This window comes from Lathamus discolor, chromosome 5 (assembly GCF_037157495.1).
Source record: "Lathamus discolor isolate bLatDis1 chromosome 5, bLatDis1.hap1, whole genome shotgun sequence".
NCBI classification, from domain to species: Eukaryota; Metazoa; Chordata; class Aves; order Psittaciformes; family Psittacidae; genus Lathamus; species Lathamus discolor.
Window position 1 is genome coordinate 96,050,126 of NC_088888.1, and position 9,441 is coordinate 96,059,566.

Genomic DNA, 9,441 nt, shown 5'->3' on the forward strand with positions numbered 1-9,441 from the left:
ATGGGCTCCAGCACTGTAACTCAGGTCCAGCCCAGAGCACCAGGGCAGCAGGATGTGAGGCCATGGCAGGAGGACTGGCAACAGAGGATGGCCGAGCGCCGGGCTCCCACCTCTGCCTTCCTCGCTGACCTCTTCCTCTTTGTTTTCTTCCTGTTGCTCTAAGCAAGCTGCTGAGTCAGAGCAGCAGGAGCAGGAAATTCTCTATTTGGAGGGTGAGATCAGAGTGCTGCTCCTGCTAAGCAGAAGCAGTTTATTTTTGCTTTGCTGGCGATTCCTCTGCAGTTGGGGCAGGAGGCTGGGCAGCACGCTCCTCGTCCTGCGTGCTTGCAGGCTGCTTGTTTTCCCCACACCATCACGATAGCACAGATTACAAATACAATTACACTGGTCTCATAAATTAAGTATTGCAGGCACTGTAATGAAGTGTGAGTGGGATTAGTAAGAACAAGTCATAAGAGTTTTTCCACACCCTTTTTCACAACAAGTAATTATAATTATTCCATCCCATCCCGAGGACTCTAGATTTTAATTATATTGTAAATTGTTGTGAAATGCTTAACCTGACACAAGAGAAAACATAAGAGGAAATAAAGAAGCAGCCTTTCATCTAGCGATGCTTCAATGGTTAACAGGATGCTCCTTTCAAATCTATTTATTTTAGAGGTTTTGTTAGCAAAGAAAGGGTTTGGGGACTTTATATTCAGGGATGTAAGTTTTTAATTTAATTGGGTTTGGCTCTGAAGGCTTACAAAGAGATACTTTCATTGGGCAGCAAATGATAATTCCCTTACAATGTAGAGGATGCTTTGTCTCTGTCTAAGTGAAAAGCACAATTCTGTTGCCTTTCTTCATAAATGGTCCTTTCAGTTGGAGAGTTTGCATAGTGAAGCCCACAGAAGAGAGAGAAAAATCCAGTTCTTTAAGAGCCTCTCTCAAAGAGCAAAGTCAGGATTTTTCTTTCAAAATTTTTAGTGTGACAAAAAAAAAAAAAAAAAAAAGAATCATAAAAATTAATGTCAGCACTGCTTTGGCAGTGCTCGTTTTGGCCAATAGAACGTTGGTTTGAGATGATACAGTTGTTCCAGATGCACACCAACCTCCCTGCTCCGCATGGGTCATGGCAGCAGCAGAACGAAGGCCCTCACAAACCACAGTACCCACATGTTAATCTATATTTGTAAATTATAGCTAACTTTATCCTGTTTCTACCTCTCCAAAAGTATTTAGATGAAGTACCCACATTTCCAATGGCTGAAATCAGGGGACAGGCGTCTTGCCTTATACAAATGTGAAGAGGAAGCTGAAGAACTTCCAGTTTAATTGGGAACTGATTTAGAGTTAGGTTTCTTTGGTCCCCACTGAGTCTGCTCTGTGGCTTGGGTAGCACAAGCCTGTGTATAACTCCACAAGTTACCAGACTTCCTCTGCCCAAAAAGCATCTCATGCTTTCCCCAACTCCCCGCTCTGCTCAGAGAGCTGGGCAGGCCCTGATGGCACCGGAGTCAGGGAAACACAGAAAGCTGCTGAGCTCTCCTCGCCCCTCCAGAGCACAGCACATCAAAGGATCTGGCCCAGGTCTCCTGACTCGTGCTCTTCCATGCTCTTTGCATTGAGGCCACTCTTGTTTGCCCACAAAAATACATTCTTGTTATTATTTTAAATCTGCAGGGGGAGGAACGAGCTGCTTTGAGCTGTTGCTTTTTCATAAGGCTATTTGCCTATCTGGAAGAAAAGCAACAACAACAACAAAAAAGACACCTTTTTCCCTCATGTGAAACACCACAGCACTCCAGCACAAGTTCTGCTGGTGCTGTACAAGCTCAAACCCTGTTATGTGAAGAGACATCTATTGGTGACCTCCTCATAAAGGTGAAACTTCTGGGGTCGGTCACTCTACCTGATGTGTGCTCTACTTGAGCCCCCAGGGTCTCGCTCTACCCGTGTGCAGAGGTGAGGCATGAGCTGCCATGAGGAGGAAGGAGCTTTGCACTGCTGAGCTGGAGGTTGTCTGGTGGGGTCCACCTCCAGATGTCAGGATGCGTGGCTGGAGGTAGTCAAGCTGATGGACACTTTCACCCTTCCTGGGAAGTGCAGAGCAGGGATTCATCTTGGGTGGTGCCTTTTCGTGCATGGGAAGAAAAGGCTTAACTAATGGCCAGTTTAATTAAATAGTGGGTAATTGCCATGTCCATTTCCTGTACCCTGCCCTGGGAGGATAATAACAGGTTAGACCATACCAGAATGCTCCTGAATACCTTTAGTGACATGACATCAGAAGCTAACTGCAAAGATTTCTGGAAAATCATGGAGTCAGCAGTATCTCTTGCACTTGACAGTTTGGTCCTCACTCCACTGAGGCAGCTTTTTGGAAGTGCTCATGAGCAGTGGTCTGGTAGGAGATAGTTGCCATGCCATCTTTCCTTCTATTTGCTTCCAGAAAGACTGGGAAACCCTCCTGTCCTCTCCATTAACAATGGTTACATGAATGATCCTACTCACAGAATGTCTCCTTTTGTGAAGAATACCCGGGAAGAGGAGTACAGGGTAAACAACAGGCTTTTCATGGGCAATGCAGAACAGATAAAAATAGGATCATCGTCTCCATCAGCCATCTGGTGATAAAATAGGGCTTTGCATAGCGTGACTGGTCAGTGAGCCACCAATTACTTACAGAGTGCTGTAGACAAGCATAGTGCTTCTCAAGGGCTGAATCTGCAATGGAAATTGGAATTCATTCCCTAAAGAAATCACATCCCAGAGCAATCACATTATAAATGCATGTCCAGTAGGTGGAAGACGGCAGCCCATGGCCATGGTGAACAGAACCAGTGTGGTCACTTCGGCTGTTTGGGTTTTTCCTTCCTCTCGTGTCATTTCCTATCAATCATGGATGCTGAGGCTGATCTGCATCACCATCAGGCCTACAGGCCCCACAGCCAGGCACCGCACAGCAAGATAACGTAGAACCTCTTCTATGGCTATGGGTTAATAGTTTGGTGTTTAATACTCCACTGCTTCATCCTTCCACCATATTAGCCCAGAGCAGCAAGAAACACAACCCCGATTTTTAATTCAGGAGAATGACAGACATTTCCCCTCTTGGGGGAGAAAATGCACACAGATGTTGGCTGTAGGTTCTCACCAACCTACTCACTTTCAGCCATGGGCACTGGGAATTAGAGCACAGTTTAATAATACATAAGGACCCAAATGATGCATTGAGAGCTTAAAGCTGATTTTAGTCCTAATTGCTTATTTTACCACAGAATAATGCAGCACTGGGGTGCTGTGTGTTCATGGCTACAGGGAGCATGGGTTATAGCAAAGGACATGCTTCTTTTGGAGTGAGAATTGATTTTCACTTTTAAACGGGGTGTTCCTGACATCCAAGTGCCATACAGCATTGGTATGGGTCACACACCGGTCACAGGTCCCATCTTCAGTGGCCCAATGCTTGCGAATCTCCAAACTGTGATGGGCTTGTGGAGCACTGGCAGCAGTAAAACACACTGACTGCCGGATCCCCACCTCCCTCCTGGTGTCTCCCCTTCCCTGTATCCCAGCCTGACTGGCTCTCTGGGATGGTGAGTGGGACAAAAAGGAGAAGCTATCCGTGAAAAATCTATTAAAATGATATTCCTGATAGTTAATGCATTTGCATGTGTAATGGCCAAGGTGCTTTCCCTGGATTATGCCATCATAAATTCGCAAATGGCCATAAGGCATGTCTGCTTGAAGCCATAGTAAGCAATACTGGAAAGTACTGGGTGGAGCAGGGAGGGGGACAGCTATTATGTGCACATGGTCATTATACATGTAAACATGATATTAAAAATAGAGCTGGCTGAATACTGCCAAGCCTTTCTCTAGCTACCCGTTGGAATTACAGACAGACTTGGGTTTGGCTAGAGTCCTGCCATTTTGTTCATCGCTCCTGTGATCGCTTCAGCGTGAGAGAAAAATGCCTGCAGAAAATGGATGATAAACTCGTGTGTGTGAGTATTTACACGAGAGACTTTTGTTCCATATGGGGCAGGACACCGTCCAGTGCAGCAGCGGCAGAACAGGATTCCTGAAACTTCCTGCCAAGGGTTTGCATCCCTCCCTTGAGGTGCAGAGGCTGTTGAGATGCAGTTGCAGTAAGTGAACACAAATCAAGGTGGAGAGCACTCAATGAAGAGGGTTCCTGGAGGATTGATTCGCACCAGGTGAAGAGTGAAGGTCAGCGTGGTCATTCCAAAGGAAAGCAGTGCCCTGTAATTTCACCTGAGAACCTTATCCCTTATCATCCCAAAAATGACATGGAAAAAGTGGGAACCTTTGGACTGAGATTTGGCAAACTGTGACAGTATGTGAAAGGGAATGCAAAGCCAAGGACCTTCTGGCTGAAAGGCTGAAACTGATCCTTCAGATTCAGAACAGGTGAAGAGAACAGCCAGAAAAAAACATTTTAAGGCTTGGAAAAAAGTTCTTACCCATGAACAGTTCAATCTATTCAGTTTATGATAAAAAGAGAGATTGAGAGGTGATGTGATTTGGGTGTAAAGATTTCCTTTCCTAGGGAGAAAGCAGTGCATACTAAAAAGGCTCCAAAGCAGTATTTCCTCCCTGTTTCCTTACATTTTCCCATCTATCTGTCGTATAAACCAAGTAATATAGCAGGAGGAAACTGAAGAGAGAGCTGGGAGGAAATTCTCTTAAATGCATTCGACTTCAGTGTCTGACGTGTAATTACAGCCACCACATTTTGCACTTAAGTTGTTATATACCAAGTAGGTGCCACTCAAGAGTCTAAAACCTTGATGAGACTAAAGAGGAGACTCAAATTTCACCTTCCGAAATTTGGAACAAGGTGGGTCTTGTAGAGGATCTCACCTGCTTGCATCCTCCCCTACCTTCCATGTGGGGAGGGTCTGGCTCAAACTTGATGTTTTCGCAGTGTTTGTTTGAAGGTGAGGAGACAGTCCTAGCAGATGTCTTCCAGGTGTCCAGCAGACAAAACAAACCCATGCTGCTTGTCTGGGAATGATGCTGGGGGGAAGCACGCTCTGAAGTAGTTAATGGGGTCATTCTCAGGCGCCTGGAAACCTTGAGAGGTTTGGAAAAGTGATATTAACCTCTCCCAGGACCTAACTTGCTTAGAAGAGAATTAGAGAGGGAGAAAGAAAAAGCAATATAACCTTCAGCTGTCACCTCCATTCCTTGTCTCTACCTGAGGGATTAAGCAGTTAAAAACAAAGGCAAAACCAAATATTTTTCAGGCAAGTGATAGCAAGATACAAACTGTTACTTTTTTTTAGTGCTAGAACTGGTGAAACCAAATCAAACCCAACCCCTCTACACTCACATGCACATAAAAGAGAAGTAAGTTGGTCCTGGAGTGGGATATAACCTACCAGGTGTTTCTATTATTAGAAGCTGGCATCAGCACTGGGAATAAACCGTACAGATTGATACAGCAAATACCAGGTCAGCCGGGGTGGGACCACAGAGGGAGGGAGGTTTCTATGGTGATGGAGAACAGCCGTGATGGGAGGCATCGAGAGTAGGCGGCAGCGAAGGAACGGCAGCTCTGCTCCCAACAAAAGTGGTTAGTTGCTTTGGAGACAGGTGCATGCTCTGACAAAAGCACCTCCAAGAGAATAGGATGGCGATGGGGGCATCGCTGGATACCAGCTATGCTGGAGGTGGGCTAGCCAGGAGGCAAACAAAGGGGGTGGTATCAAATGTCATGCACTCTGGTCATTAAAAAGCCTTTTCTGTGCTAGAGCACCACAACTGCAAGCACACAGTTCAGAAACGGCGCACCTCTGGAGGCCAGCATCCAGGTGACGGCAGAGGGAGTAGTGAAAACATCTACAGATCAAGCAGTAAATAAAAGCACAGCTGGTAGGAGGGATAAAAATGACATTTAAAAATGAATGCACATGCCTTACTGAAGCCACTGCTGCAGTGGATCTTAGCAGATGAGCTGGCTGAGCTTGTTGGTCTCCCACGCCACGAGGAGAGGCCCACGGGAAGATGTCAGTGGGAAGGCAGCTGATGGGATGGTTTCTCTCCTCTTCCATACAGTCCCGGGCTGGGAAAACACACAAGTGAACATTCAACCCAGAGTCTTCCCGTCTACCCAAAGAGGGTAGTTTCACATGGTGGAAATCATAAAAGCTGAATATAATGTCAGCTCGTAAGGTGGAGGTGTCTTGCTTGGTGGACAGCCCACATACAGTTGATGGTTGGGGACATGGGGGGAAAATCTCTCTGCAAGAGGATGCTGTATTTGAAAAATGAAGCTGTAGATGAGTTTTCCCCCAGCCTGTCCAAGTCTGAAGAGATCCTGCCTCAGTTTTGTCCCTAGCTGGGCTGTGGCTGAAGAAGCAGAGGATTTTGCTGGGTCCAGACATATAAGGTACAACTATACTGCAATGTGCAGAGATTCATATTTATATCAACATCTGTATGGTCCTTGGTCCTAACGGCTTTGGACATTACAGAGGTGTAAGTGTTTAATCATCATGGCACTCACACTAGGCTCCTCTGCAAACTTCCAGTGTTTGCAGAGGTACAGATGTGAACAAGAGTGAGGAGAGAGAGCATCTCTGCTCCCGTGCTGCCTGGGCTGTCTGTGGGTGCTGGGGCTCACATAGGGTTAGGGTGATGGATGGAGCCAGGGGTTGTTCCTTGCCTATGCAAGAAAAGGTGGAGGACAGCCTGGAGGCACGAGAAGTGGAGCAGGGGGCAGATGCCAAGATCCCCCCATGCTCCTAAAGCATGCAAAACTGCAAGGAGGCAGTGTGAGGGCTATTGGCTGCCCATCCCCAGGCAACCAAGTACTGGCATCAATCAACAGTGACAATGCTGACACTAATCCATGGCTTCCCTGCCTTCACATTAGTATTGTGTTGCACACTACAATCATTAGCACCGCTTCCTTAGTGATAGATGAGTAACCTGAGATCCTGCTCCTGACTCACAGAATTGAACAGCAAGACTGAAGCTAAAGGATTCCTAGTTAACATAATGCGACCAAAAGGAGAAATTCCTCCTTCTTCCATCCTGGAACATGGGATGGTGATCACATACACTAACCCATTAGTAAAAGGGCTTTAACAAGCTGAAAAAGGCTTGAAAGAGTAATTCTATTTTGAGAACTGTATCTACAAAGTTTATTGTGCTCGTGGGAATACAATTCATATCCTTTGAAAGTCAATATAACTTATCCTGCAGAGTTGTTCATTTTTTACTGGAAAAGTGGTTCTTAATAGAAAAACGAAGATTTATACAGATTTGCGATTTAACCAATTTAAACATTGTAGTAAATTCATGGAATATGCTGTATATGCAAAGTTGCACTTCTTTTTTTTCCTCATAATAATACCCTTTTCCTGGCCAACACTGTTTTTACTGGGAAGGCTCTGCCAACTGTGCAAAGTGAGACTGAAATGGGGTGGTTGCCCCGCTCCCAGAGCAGCTCCCTGCCCCACAAGGGGCACAGATTTCAATGCACTGGAGCATCCTGCCTGGCAGGTCCCTGTTCCGAGGAGTAACAAGAAATAAACCCCTTATGAATGAAGGTTAATTCCAACTCTGCCTCCTTTCCCATCCTTTCAGCCGCATTTGCTGAATTTAGGGCCATTTCTTAGCAAACTTCCTCCAAGATGTGTGTTTGAAGACAGATTATCTCTGTAAAGCTGCTAATGCTTGTTTTTCTCCTCCAGTTATACTGGCATGGAAAAGGATTTTCAAAGTAGCTAGGCCCTCTGTTTTGAACGTTTTCCTTGTAGTTTTTAAAGCAGCCGTTGCGAATGAGTCTTTTCTGCAGCAAATTCTTTCAAGGAGCTGAAATTAAATAACCCGAGGGTGATACAATCCAGGTGAATTTGTCACAGCGTTTACAAGGCAACGTCTTTCCCATCAAAAAAAAGAATCGTTCTGGGAAAATAAAGTTTAAATAATATTGCTCATGCTCCTACAAAGTTTTCAAGAGAGGAAATTAAAGATAAATTCAGCTTTAAGAACAGTCATACCTGTTAGTCATTTGCCATTACCATTGTTTGTGAGAGTGACTATGTTTCTGCTTTATTTTGTGCTTTGTTTTCACAACCTTTTTCCATTGTGCCTTACAGAAAAGCATGGATTTTTTGACCAAGGGTGCCTCTTCAATGTTTATGAATCTCAAGACTGATTTTTTTTTTTAGAATGCAATTTAATCCTATACAACCCTGCCTATGTGCAATTGCTAGTGACTTAAGCCACACTTAGTCTTGTGAGCTACAGGACATCATCTGCAGGTGAAATAATGAGAACAGTCCTAGCTATGCAAATATGTAATCACCAGAGTCAGCATTTGCTGGGGTATGTCCTCGGTTCAGCAGTAGCAGTCAGTTTTTCTCCTTCTCAGTAGCTGGTGCAACGCTGTGTTTTTGACTTTCAGCCTGGGAACAGAGACGATAACACTGATGGTTTTAGTTGCTGCTCACTAATGTTTACTTTGACCAAGGACTTTGTGAGTCTCATGCTCTGCCAGGGATGAGGGGAGGCTGGGTGGAAGCAGAGACAGGACACCTGACCCAAGCTAGCCAAAGAGGTGTTCCATACCACAGCACGTCATGCCCAGGATGTAACTGGGAGTTACCTGGAAGGGCATGGGCTCTCTTCTGGGGGTCGGGCTCGTTTCGGCGAGTGGTATCGTATTCTCTTCCCTTGTTATTTTCTCTTATTATCATTGGTGGTAGCAGCAGTGGTTTGTGTTATACCTTAGTTACTGGGCTGTTCTTATCTCAACCCGTGGGAGTTACATTCTTTTGATTCTCCTCCCCATCCCTCTGGGAGGCGGGGGCGGGGGGAAGGAAAGAAAGAGGGAGGAAGGGGGGGAGTGAGTGAACAAGCTGTGTGGCTGGATTTAAACCACGATAGTTCTTTTGAAAACCGGTATGCCTTGTTTACTGATGGATCCTGCCGTATTGTGGGAAAGCATCAGAGATGGAAGACAGTCTGGGTTATTCCTGCTTCAGGTAAAGGCAAACCCACTCATGGGATTGCTTTTGCTCAGGGACCCGGATATACTTGGTGGGTAATGCAGGAAGATGGGAAGTCTGATGTATACCTCAAGGGGATTTGATTTTAAGGGAAAACAGCCAATGAACTTAATTGTATGCTGTTGCCTGCTGTGTAGTACTTTTATAGCCCATCAACTAGATGTCTTCAGGTCACCAGCGACTGGCCCTGACTTCCCTCCGACCATCATCCCAACAGAGAATGAACTTTGACAGAACCAGACGAGTTCTGCGGTGAAGGAACAATCAGCATCAGCAGGCAAAGATCCAACACTACACACAGCCTTTCCTGCCCTGAAAGACTGTTACAAGGGATGGAACCTGACATCATGGACTGAATAGACTCAGCTGCATTATAGGGATTGGTCCATACACTAAGAAATGATCT